The 12,560-nt window shown below is 37.9% G+C and overlaps 1 protein-coding gene across 2 annotated transcripts in view; it reads left to right on the top strand.

Annotated features, from left to right (window-relative positions):
• The window catches only part of galnt1 (UDP-N-acetyl-alpha-D-galactosamine:polypeptide N-acetylgalactosaminyltransferase 1), a 73,006-nt gene that overhangs the window by 12,350 nt on the left and 48,096 nt on the right, over positions 1 to 12,560 (top strand). The window contains exon 1 of one of the 2 annotated variants that reach the window (XM_056763258.1): positions 4,370 to 4,516. The exons of the other annotated variant lie outside the window; for it this stretch is intronic. The gene's annotated coding sequence lies outside the window, so the exon portion shown is untranslated. Of the gene's footprint in view, positions 1 to 4,369; positions 4,517 to 12,560 lie in introns of those variants that run through there. 2 annotated transcript variants of the gene reach the window in all.

Raw genomic sequence — 12,560 nt, 5'->3', positions numbered from 1 at the left:
AGATAGAAAATATATACTTATGTTTGGCTGCCTGCGTGAGTTTGTGGGAAAGTTAAGCCGTTAGAAATCTCTCTGGGCCTTGGGATTGTACGGCTCTGTGCAGAGGCTGCACAGACCTAATCTGCCAGAGGCCAAGAACTAGGTCAGCCACCGGACTGACAATGTGAGAACGTCTATTAGCGCACGATAAATAGAATATCGATGAAGCACTAAATCATAATTGATAGGCCTTTATAACAAGTGAGCTGGAAGAGTCGTTAACCGGCTGATTCAATCTGAAGCCAATAGATTAATTGGCTTTATTCATACGGTCTGACTGTTTCGCTTGTCGATTGCGACGGGGTTAAGCTCGCATCTTTGACGCTTTTTATGTTTGATTTTAGCAGATTTTAGCGATGGCGATAGAACGCAAGAAATAGTTCATAAGAAAATTAACATTACCTTTTTTTTTAAACCTTTTTTTTATTCTGGAACATAATAGAGGATGTTTTGCATAATGTTCTTATAGATTTTTCTTGGATGGGATTTCGGTGTAGAATTTCCAGTGACTTATGGATTTAATTTGAAACTGTTCCTCACACAGTTCCGTCATGTGGCCAGTGAATATAGTACCCATGTCATTGATACTTTTTCGTCCTTTTTCTTTGAAGTCCCTTGGAAACCGTCTACAATCATTGTATGGCAAAGAACAGAAACATGGTATACTTGCCTTTCTGCAAAATTCACCTCTTTTGAAGCTACTTTGCTTAAAGTGTTTGGTAATGTTTTCTACTTTAATAATTAAAATCACTTGAAAGAGGTGCTTTAAGGTTAAATATTTAAAAACCATTAGGAACTTCAAAAGCTTTAATACAAAAAATCATGTGGAAACACCTCATGCATCCAAAAAAAGAATAGGTTTGGAAGGATGTGAAGATGACTATGACTGAGTTTTCATTTTTTTGACAAAGTATTTCTTCAACTACATCTGACATTTAATGACAGTGTTTATTTCAGCATTTTTTTCTCTTGGTTTTCTCAGCTGATGAAATGTTGGCTTGCAGAGTGCGAGACGGAGACAAAACAGAGGAATTTATGTAAATTCTCATCATTTGCTCTCTCTCTTTCCCTCTTTCTGATTTGCATGATTGGTTGCTAGTCTCGGCTCAGCGGCTTTACTGCATTCCTCTTTTTGACCCCCTGAGAGCAGGCCAGAGGAAAGAGGGGTGGAATTTCGTCCCCCATTTGCCCCAGTCTTTTTTGCTTCCTGTTTTCATAATAAATGTATCCATTATTGCAATTTAGGCAATGCAAGGCACTGTAGATGTAGCACAGCTTTTACCTGTGGTTTTGTTAATGAGTGGAAGCAAAATGAGAAAAGTGAGGTGATCGCAGCAATTGAGTCAGCTAGACAGGGTCATCGTGATGTCCTATCTGCATGAGAATAAGAGAAAGCAAGAGACAGAAAAGGCTTTTGAGACGGCAGTGTGATCGGAAGCGGTTCAAGTGCACGGGTATTGATCAAACTGGTCGTTTTAAAACTACCGCCTTTGGCTGGCCTTTGATGTTAGACAAAGTTTATTAGGTTTGTTTATGAGAGGCGAAAGCTATAGAGAGATTGTGATCGAGGACAGCATGACTCAGCAGGCAAAGGTTTTTTAGTGAACAAACAGTTTTGTTTCATCATATCGCTTTCACTTTTGTTGTTTTTATACCAGAATAATGTTATTTTCCACCCCTCGATCATTGTAAGGACATAGTAAGGTCTAAATTAAAACATAATTTAAAGGTCCTCATAGGTCAGGTTTGTACACAATTCACAAATGCATGCATGCACGCTTGCTCTTATGGTATTAAACTTAATGATATTAACAAAAATAATGATAATTACGCTCACTGAAACTTTTTGCCATTTTAATATTTCAATTAAGACATCGAGCTACTCAAAATGTTCTCACAAAATGTCAGGTCTTCCTACAGTTTTGCCCCAATAATGTATTAATGTATACATGTTTAGACATTGACATTTGATCATTTAACAGATGCTTTTATGCAAAGCGACTTAAGCGAAATAAGAGACATCACAAGCAATTTGCCAAATGAAAGCTCCAATATCTGTAGTGTAGATTTAAGTCCAAGTCAATACTGAAGAAGCGGATAACTGGGATGAAAATAATACTACACAACTCAAGTGCTTTTATGGGTGTAGTCTCCTATACACAGTCAATCAATTTGGTAAAATAAGACGTCAGTATTTTAATCACCTATAAGCCACAGGATTATAGGGTGAAATGGAAAAGGACCTGAGACATTCCTGTCATTCTCATTATGAGTCCATGAAGGCCAGGGGGAAAGTTGATTAAGCATGTGTTGAGGATGGAGGGGGTCCATTGAAGCGCTACAGGTGCTCAACATAAGCTCTGATGCTAATTATATCTGCCAGTGACGGCGGCGGTCTGTTGCCATGAATACAGCAGGGTGTGTCTGACTCCTTATTCCCCACCGAAGGGATCTGGTGTGTTTGATACACATGGAAAAACTCGATATTAAATTGGCTGCAGTGTCATGAAAGATGTAGTGCAAATAAACAGAAGGAAACACACACAAAAATAGCCTTTAGTGACAGCTTTGTTGAGTAGGTTTAATTAAATCTTCGTATCTTTTTATTGTTGTTTCCATCGTGACGGGTTTGACTAGTTTGGGAGTACATGGTATATGAAAGGCTGGTGTTTGGAGTGTATTTTAATAAGCAGTCTATGAAATTTAGTGCCATCTAGCGATGAGGTTGCAACAAACGGTTCACTCCACCCCTCCCTGACTCAGGGCTAAGATGACGTCACGTTTTCGCTTCTCTGGCGAAGAAGACAAGTTATAACATATTTCAAAATGCACTCTGTAGAGGAGTTTGTTCATTTAGGGCTACTGTAAGAACAACATGACGAATTCTATGTATTCTATGTATGTACCTGCGAGGATATAGATAGAAATAGCTCATTCTAAGGTAATAAAACACAACGCTTCATTATGTAAGGTCTTTATACACCTCTGAAGACAAAGTAAGTTATGTATATTATGTTGCTTTTTTGTCAATAGATCCTCTGAAAAATTACACACAGCACCATTAAAGGGATAGTTCACCCAAAAACTACAATTTGCTGTTTATTTACTCACCCCGAGGCCATCCGAGATGTAGGTGACATTTTTTCTTGAGTAGAACCATAAAGAAGATTGTTTGGTAAACCCGCAGCATTCTTTGCTTCATATAATGTGAGTCTATGGGGTCCACTTGTCTAAGAGTTCCTAAAGCACATAATTCCAAAAGAGTGCCTCTTGGCGACATGTTGACCTCTTGTTTAGCGAATCGTTCGATATTTTCATAAAACTGAACGTTATTTTTAATAATATAAGTCATACTGTGCAGCCTACACACGTCCCCGCGATCTTCTTCTTGTAGTATTTGGTGGCGGATGGCATGCCAGCATCTGGCGTGTTTAACGCCACCTGCAGAAAGGTAGTGTTGAGCGACAGTCGCTTTTTTGGAATTATGTGCTTTAGGAACTCTTATACAGGTGGACCCCATAGACTCCCATTATATGAAGCAAAGAGGGCTGCGGATTTCCCCAAAAATCTTTATTTATGGTTCTACTCAAAAAAAATGTCACCTTTATCTTGGATGACCTAGGGGTGAGTAAATAAACAGCTCATTGGAGTTTTTGGGTCAACTATCCCTTTAAGATTTTGTATTCAAAACTGATGGAAAGTATTGTCTATAATGTCTACAAAGGAAGTATTGTCTGTAGTGGTCTCAAATTTTTGAACACCTTTTGTGTATAAACAGAAAGTAACATTTGAAAGATAAAAGATAAGATTTAGATGTGTCTCTGCGTATTCTAGTTTGTTTACGTGGTGAGCCATAAACAATGAAAGTGGGTGTTTCTTCAAGATTTATCCATTTTGCGTTCACTCATTCTCTGCCGATTAATACATTTCCTGTTATTTTCTCATAGACGTTATGAGCCCACAAATTAATTTATAGTAGGGAAATGACTGCTTGGTCATTCCACCAGCCTTGTGTCACAGACTAAGAGGAGTTGGCAGTCGATGATTGTGTTAATTGTGAGGTTTACAAGGAGAAATACTTTCTCAGTGGCTAAATGAATTATCACTTGCAAGTTCTTCCACATTCATTCAACCCACAAGACAGCATGTGTTAAACAGGCTTAGCACTTCATATTTATCAGGGTAAATGCAAAATCCCTCATGTTAATCTTGTGAATGTCTAAAGTCACACTTCTGTTTTTTGCTGGTTTCCTGTGCAGACATAATATGTGAATGGTGAGTGTTCCGTCAGAGCGACTGCGTGTTCGCTTTTGATGGGGAGAAAAGGAGAGAAATGTTCACCTGACTGAATCTCTCTCTAAAGGCAGGAAAGTGATCTATTCATTTGTCTGTCTTAAACTGGTGTGCCATCTCTCAATTGCAGTGTGTGTGCATGCGTATGACTGGATCTGTAAGAGGTAAATGGAGGCAGGAAATGGTGAGCATGTATTATTGTAATATGGGTTTCGTTGTGTAATTGAAGATGAATGCATTTCTTAGTGGCTTTCACCTCATCATCTCTTATACATTCTTTAATTTCCTCAATGTTCCTCCATCTGTTACTTTTTGATTCAGTTTGGCTGCAAACCAGTTTCATCGTTCATTTTAATTTGCTTAATTCAACGATTCTTAAACACTTTTATGGGCGAGTCATTTTTATTTAGTAATAAAGTTCAACACCATTGGCAGAATCAGTCAACCTCTACCTTCCATTTTTGTCAAATTGATGATGGGCGTTGTGTTAAGATGGAGGAGGGGAGTCCTGCTGCTGAGAAACAGTTAGACGGAGATGAAACTGTGCATATTATACAACTCGCTTTTTTTGGCCCCTCTTAACAACAGCTTTACTTAAGTCTTCTCTCTGCTTCTCTTCTTGTAATCAGACGGTGGATGTTGGAATGATCTAATAAAAAGTTAAAGAATTTGGGTCAGGGAGTGAGGGGAAAAGGGTCGAAAAGAAAGTGTGTGTGCGCATGGGCGTTTGGGTGGGGTGTTGGCAGTAATATGGCTGAGATCACTGTGGGCTGAACTGAAGAATCACATTTCACTCACCACAACTAAACACATGTAAAACTGCCCCGAAGACACATTTCAATTTAACCTTGATTGAATTTGCTGTGTCTGACCTAGTATGTGTTATATTACTACTGTCCTATAACTGATTTTGGTTCGAGTTTTCTATGCAGTATTGGTGGTATTTGTTTCACATTGCTATACGAGAAAGCAGAGACGTTAATATTTGAACTGTATTCTACCAGTGAACTTTGATACTACCCATTGTGTTTTCTTTATGTACATGTCTATCTTTCTACAGTTAATGCGTTTAACATTATTACATTAATCTGAGAGGATGAATTAAAGAGACGTGACTCCTTTTACAGGAAAAAAAAGAGAAGAAATCTTTTTTTTTCTTTGTGAATTAGTCAGCCAGGGCACACCCTGTTGTTAGAAATTCTTGCTATTATTTAGGGTAAGAGATTTGAAAACTGTGTAAATTGACCTACATTGTGAGTGATTCCTCTGAGTATGTTTTTTGGTGTGCTTAAGAAATGCATGTCCTAAAACGACACATCTTCTAAAGTCCAAAAAAAGCCACCGCCCATATTGATAAATTGACGTCTAATAAAGCGAATTGATCGGTCTGTCCAAGAAACTTAATGTTATTTACAACGTTATACTCTGCAATCCACAGCCACAGGCAGTCGATAGGTCGCATTCCAAATGCAGGAATGAATTACTTTCGTGCTGAATGTATTCACGTTTTTGACTTTTATTTAGGGATCATTTTGGCCGTTAACCGATAATTCTTTGACATTGGAACCGATATTTTGGGCAATATACACTATCGAAATGTTAATATAAATATAAAATTCCTTAAGACTGAAACAAAAGGCAAAAAGTGGACAGCTGCTTTTATTTGAAAACATTCCCCGCGGAAAACAAGATAGCCATTAGTTATCTTTTTCCCCCCTGAAAATCATGTAACAAGCAAATTATGGTCGTTCTTCCAGACAAATGTTTTAAATAGCCACATGTCTAACAGGTCTCAAGACAGAAAGCATTAAGACACCAGTCTGATTCAAGCAATATGCTTTTGTTCCTATAATTTACACATTCATAATAACTGTACCTTCATACTCTACCTACATCAGCAATGTTTTTATAATAGCAGAAAGTGAATGATCCTGAAAGAAAGACAGTACTGTACTGTATTTTAACTGCGTGCAGCGTCCAGATGAAGTTGTTTAACCAGAGGAAATGATTTAAGATGTATCGCCTTTTATATATTGGCATACATTTTATTATCGGACTATACCGATAACATTAAATCGGCCATTTATCGGCCGATACCGATACGGACGATAATTTATTGTGTATCCCTCCTTTATTGATTAAAATATTTTTACAAACATCTTGAAAAAACATCTATAAAAACAAATACAGGATGAAGTATTTGTGTGCATGATTTAATATATGATAAAGTAAACGCAAAAAAACAGTATAAAATAAACAAATTTAATAAATAACAGAATTACAACAGAAGAAACAAGGAAATATTAAAACTTGCCCGCATCGTATTTTTACTTGGGTTCTGGGCCTCTAGGAAAAGTTGTTGAAGACCCCTGCTTTTAAAGGATAGTTCATCCAAAAATTAAACACTTCAAAGACTTTGTAACCAAACCGTTGTGGGGCACTATTCACTACCATAGTAAGAAAAACTACTACTATGGAAGTCAGTGGTGCCCCAGAACGGTTTGGTTTTACACATTCTTCGGAATATCTTCGTTTGTGTTTAGTAGAACAAAGAAACTTTTATACAAGGCTTGAACGAGTAAATGATGACAGAATTTTCTTTTTCGTTCGATCTAGCCATTAATATTATATCCACACAACTGCACAGCAGTGCCTTACCAATAGCTCACAGCCGTGCATGAGCAAGTGTTCTATTTTCTTCATAAATGTGAAAATCTAGTCGCTTTTCACAAGAGCACCGCAGCAGCGCTAATAAATGGCATTGAACACTCTGTAGATCTCTTCTTTGTGCTTTGACAGATGTTTAGAAGGTCTTTATAGCAGAACTGGAAATGCATGACAAAATTATTACATTTTTTTTTACTAGTGTGCTTTATTGAAACTCAAGGAGCTGAATGAGTCAACCGATTCAGCAACAAGGTGATTGATGTTCAGTCTGCGTCTTAAAATTGATCTGGGTCTAGTTTTTCTAGATGTCAGTTATAATCCCAATCGCAATTCCAGAAAATCTTCCTGATTCAGATATTTTAATCTTGCGTCCTTAATCTCGGCTGTCTTCTAAAGGAACAACTCAATGCATGTGCGACTCACAGTTTTGAGCTTGTTTTGAGCTGTGCTAGATGGCGACTAAGGTGATTATAGTGTCATTTACATTACATTAACTCATTTGAAAGAACAGTAAGTCATTTTGGATAAATCTGTCTGACAAAGTATAGTTGAGCTACTTAAGTCTGTGCTTGTTGTTCAGTCATAAATGTTTGACAAAAGGTTTTTTAACTGATGCAGTTTTGTGAGGCTTTAGAATGTTAAAGCAGTTAGAGGTTTGTTGTTGGTTTATGATGGGAAGTTGTAAGCGAGTTTATTACATCGGTTGAGAATGTGGCTTGCATGCCATGCATTTTAATGAAAAGCAATATTACGTTGGTTTAACACACACATACAAACCGCTATCCACAAACAAGACGTCTCCAGCCATAAACACAGATGCTTCGCATGTTTTAACAGTCTGTCCAAAGTACCGCATTACCGTTTTGGGAGAAGGCGCCACAGACTTTTCTCATTCTCTCTAAGGCGTGGTGTAGGGCCAGATGGACAGAGTCACTGGTTGCCTCAGATGACGTACCTAATGTTCAGATGTTTTTACACACACACTCACATACACAGACACATGCACACACACACACAAGATGGCAGGGCAGGCCCCGGGCTGTGTGTGGAATCACATGCTCAGCTGTGGAAGACTACACTACGGTCCCTGTTACACTTCTGTGAAAGCAATCCAAGCAGGCTTCTTATTACTCTCGGCTGTGTGCCAGCACATTACACAGCAGTGGTATTACATGCCATGTGCGTCTGTATGCCTTATAAAGCCCTCGTAAATTCTGCCACTACATAAGCAATTGCACTTATGTCATACCGCATCTGACAGGTGGGCTTTGATTTCCTTTCATAGCTTGTCCGTTAGCCTTTTGGATGTATTTTTTTTTTACACAAACATGTGGGTGGGGGGTGCCGGTACAGTTCTTACATTTTTCTAATGGAAAAAACGAATTAACCAGTCCTAAGTTGGATTGATGGTCTTAACTGGTTTAAACTGTTCTCCCAGTGTGTACACTGCCGTTTCATCTTGGTTGTAAGCACGTTTTACAGGTAAAGCAGCTAAAAATGCTTAAACCCACTTTAAAACCATGCTAGTTTAGAGCAGCAAACCGTTTTGGACGGTTTTTAGTTGGTTTACGGAGGAAACCCTCACACGCCTGAATAACAGAATTTTGAGCTTTAATAAACTATGTACACTGTTATTAGCATGAGACCCTGACATGTCACCGTGGCAACCACAGAGGGGTCCTTTGATCCCTTTACAGTCTCCTTTAACCTTTTTAAACCGGACGCATCGTCGCCGACACAAGCGGTATTCATTTTACCCTAACTCTGCAACCATTTGTGCTATCAAAAAAATGTCAGTTGCTCCTAAAAGTCAACACAATGTGCTTTTGAACATATGGATATATTTATAATATATGGAACATATATGGTATATTTATAATGTCTTGCTTTCTGTCAGCCAATCGCTGCTGTATTTGTGGAGAGCGGCAGGAGGCGAATATGAAGAGGTAGTTACTGAGCTGTTGTTTTCGTGGAGAGCTCTAATAAAATTAGCAAACACACATGGTATAAAGGAGATACACAACAGACGAGGCAATTGCGATGAATTTTGACAATGAAACGTGTTTGATGTGGGCCTGTGCTTGCAATTAGACAGGAACTGCTCCAGACACCACCACATTTGATTGAATAGTGAAAAAAAAATGGAGAACTGGGGTAAAAAACACAAAATGTACATGAGTGACACTAAAATGACTTTTATGCATGAACTACAGTATATTTTTAAAAGGCTGAAGTGCTAGATTCATTCGTTCTTTATATTTTTGAGAATTTGAAAGTAAAAATCAGTAATATTATTAGCATTTTTTATTTTTGTCTATTCAAATTATATTTACAAACTCACAACACACAGTAATGTTTAATAACCTTAATTTTTTGAAGACATTTGTTTTCTGAAAAAAATGATACCTTGCACATGACGATGGCACATTGTGTTAGAATTGGACAGTCAAAAAACTAAATGTGTGAAAACAGCCTATTTTTGCTTCAGGTTCTAAAGGGTTAAAGCCTGTGTGTCATTGTGACAGATTGTATTTTGTAATTCTTTGTTTAGGTTCATTTTCTCTAAAGGAGTAGTTCACCCCCAAATTTAGTCATTTCAAACCCCAGTGTGGCTTTCTTCTGCATGTTGGTAACAAAACGACAATGGCTCATACAGGGCATCATTGACACTGCAGGAAAATGCTTTTTTTTCCAGGAACTATGCAAAGTTTGCCATTTCCTTATGGTTTGAGTTGATGATTGTACAGATGATCTGATCCATTAGCAGGAAGTCAATGTCAAGCTGTGAAGTGGAACAGAGGCTGCTTCCTGCCACATTGCCCTGATGGCGTCAAACCTGAGCGTATGATGGCGCGTTCGCAGATAGAGGATTTGTGTATTTTAATGCATCCCATTAGGAGCTTGCCAGAGAGAAAAAAAAAGGAAAATGTTAGTCAGGAGTATTGCATTTCTGTCTACTCATTGGCACGCATGAGGGAGAGAGGACTAGGTACATTGACTTCTCGACAGAGCCGAGTAATTTATGTTCCTCCAAGCAGCGATTCATAGAAAGCATCACGCTTTAAATCACTTTCAAAGCTATTGAGTAGATTAATATCTGAATAGCTCCACCGACATGAGCCATAGAAAAACAATCCATTCACTCTCTTTTCAACATCGTGAAGCACTGTAGAATAGGAACTTAATTTCTCGAAATAGTTGGCTGCCCGGTAGTTTAATTTATATAGTTTTGCCTGGATTTAAATGACAGCTTCCCATTCACACTAAAGTAAGTCAGGATGACAAGTTATGCATGATGCTTGCACTGCAAATGGGTTCGATTCATAAAATAACAGACATTCGATACAAGATATTGCTTGAATGCACAAACAATAAGTCATTTTTCCATAAAAGCATCTAGAGCAAAACGTAATGTTGTTTTAAGTGTGTGCGAGAATAAAATTGTGAGAGAGTAAAGCTGAGAGTCAGCTCAACTGAGAAGTTCAGCTCTCACAGGGTGATAAAGTATTGAAGAGGGAAGAACAATTGCTTTTATGGTCAGCGTGAAGCAGGAACACAATCAGCTGTGTGTGCATGTATGTGTTTACAAGTGGGATAATAGAAGTGCCTTTGTGTGTGTTTGTTGTGTAGATAAACTGTTGACAAGCAATGGGCAAATGCAGTGTTATGGATATGACATTATTAGTAAAACATTTGAAATATATTGAATTATTTGTTTATATTTGACTAAACCCCTGTTGATAATTTCTGAAAAATGTCTGAGCACGTTTTCTATTTTAAAAGAGAGAACATTTCAAACTTTATTTGTGAGACAAAATACTTTGTTGGATTTCTATGAATAAAAATGTGTAAACCAGAAGCAAATGATACCCAACACATGAAGAAGGGGTGGCTCTCCATAGACCACACAATAGTTCTTTTAATTAAATTTTCATGTGCTCATTTAAAAGGAACATCTACTCTTGGATGTGACGCTTCACTTATCGGACTAAAGAAAACTATGCTTTAAAAACTAAAAAAAGTGCTTTACATTTAAAAAAAAGACCTCACATGGGTATTAAACCAACAAATATTGACATCTGACCTATCAGTATGGTGAAAACCTTTTTTTCATCTTAAGGTTGACACTTGCCTGGAATTTGCCTGAAATGTGTTAGCTGTTCACATGCTTTGCAACAATTCAAAATAATGAAAAGGCTATAGAAATAAATTTATATTTAATTCAATTATACCATCTGCATGTCATTTCAACACCCTCTCTGTATTCTACAATTTAATATATGCTATAGTCATTACATATATTATGTGCTGTTATTAATCTTCAGTGTACAGAAACGATAACTTTATTTTACATGTTGGAGAGAAACCTCAAAACCTGCCTGAAACGCCTCGTGTATCCACACCCCCACAAATCTATGTCAGTACGTGGTGTGATTTGACTGTCAGGGCATAACTGTCAGTACAATTGTTTTGGAACCTGATCTTCCAAATATGATAATGGGCGTTACATTTCCATCACACGCTTGCAATATTCGCCCAATCACTTTGCACTGGTTAACTGGCCAATCATAGTTCACCTCGCTTCTCAGAGCGATGAGCTTTGTAAAAAATCTGTGCGTTTTCAGAGAGGCGGATCAAAGAGGAGATACAAACATGCACGGTATGTGGAAAATACAGCGTTTTTTAACTTTAAAACGTGTAAACACGGCATTACATCTAAAACAATCGATACCATTCGTTTTAGCCGTGTCATAGAACCCCTTTAAATTCTGTTTTAAGTATATAAAGGGTGTTTGTTACCGTAGTGACCTACCCACAGGAGATGGTAGTCTTTAATTGGCCCTTTGTTCACCTAACTCCCGTTACCATGGCACTTGGGAAAAGTGCTAACGCTAGTTGTGTCATTACTTCATAACAAGAGTTTGTCTCATGCACACAAACATGCACACACACACACACACACACACAATCTAGGGATATATGTGATGTGTGTTGCTGTGTGGCCTGCGGAATGGCCTGTACAGTTAGAGGGATTAGAAAAGTGCTTTTGATGAAGTGTGTCGGCTGGGCGACTGTCACTTCAGTGTGTCAAACCTCCACTGATAGAGATGTTGGGCTGCATACTAATATTTTATTCATCTTGGCCTGAAATGTGGTACGCCTGAGCTGCGTGTTTTTGGAGGATAACCGATTCTGACTACATCATCTGTACCAACACACACACCTCACTTGAGAATGCAGGAGAGACTAAAAATTAGGAAACAAACTGAATATATTTGGTTTAGAAGCGCAATGTCTGGGAAATCTGTCTGGAACTGCAATGATCTTAAAGTCTTTGTGATTATGATTTTTCGGTGCAGGCGCATGTTGTGCATGCAGGCTAATACTTTCTCATAGAGTGATTGTTAAATTTCCCTTGAGTATGGGAGCTAATCGGTAGTTTTAGTGGTAATTTCTTCCAAGACCCTTTAATATTTAAATCTGTGACATTTGGGTCACACTGGTTTGAATCAATTTTGCCATATCCCGAAGCTATTTCTATGTGATTTCCTTTTCTGTCA

The sequence above is a fragment of the Triplophysa dalaica genome, chromosome 12 (assembly GCF_015846415.1).
Source record: "Triplophysa dalaica isolate WHDGS20190420 chromosome 12, ASM1584641v1, whole genome shotgun sequence".
NCBI classification, from domain to species: domain Eukaryota; kingdom Metazoa; phylum Chordata; class Actinopteri; order Cypriniformes; family Nemacheilidae; genus Triplophysa; species Triplophysa dalaica.
The sequence above is the reverse complement of the archived record's forward strand: the minus strand, read 5'-3'. Positions and strand labels throughout refer to the sequence as shown.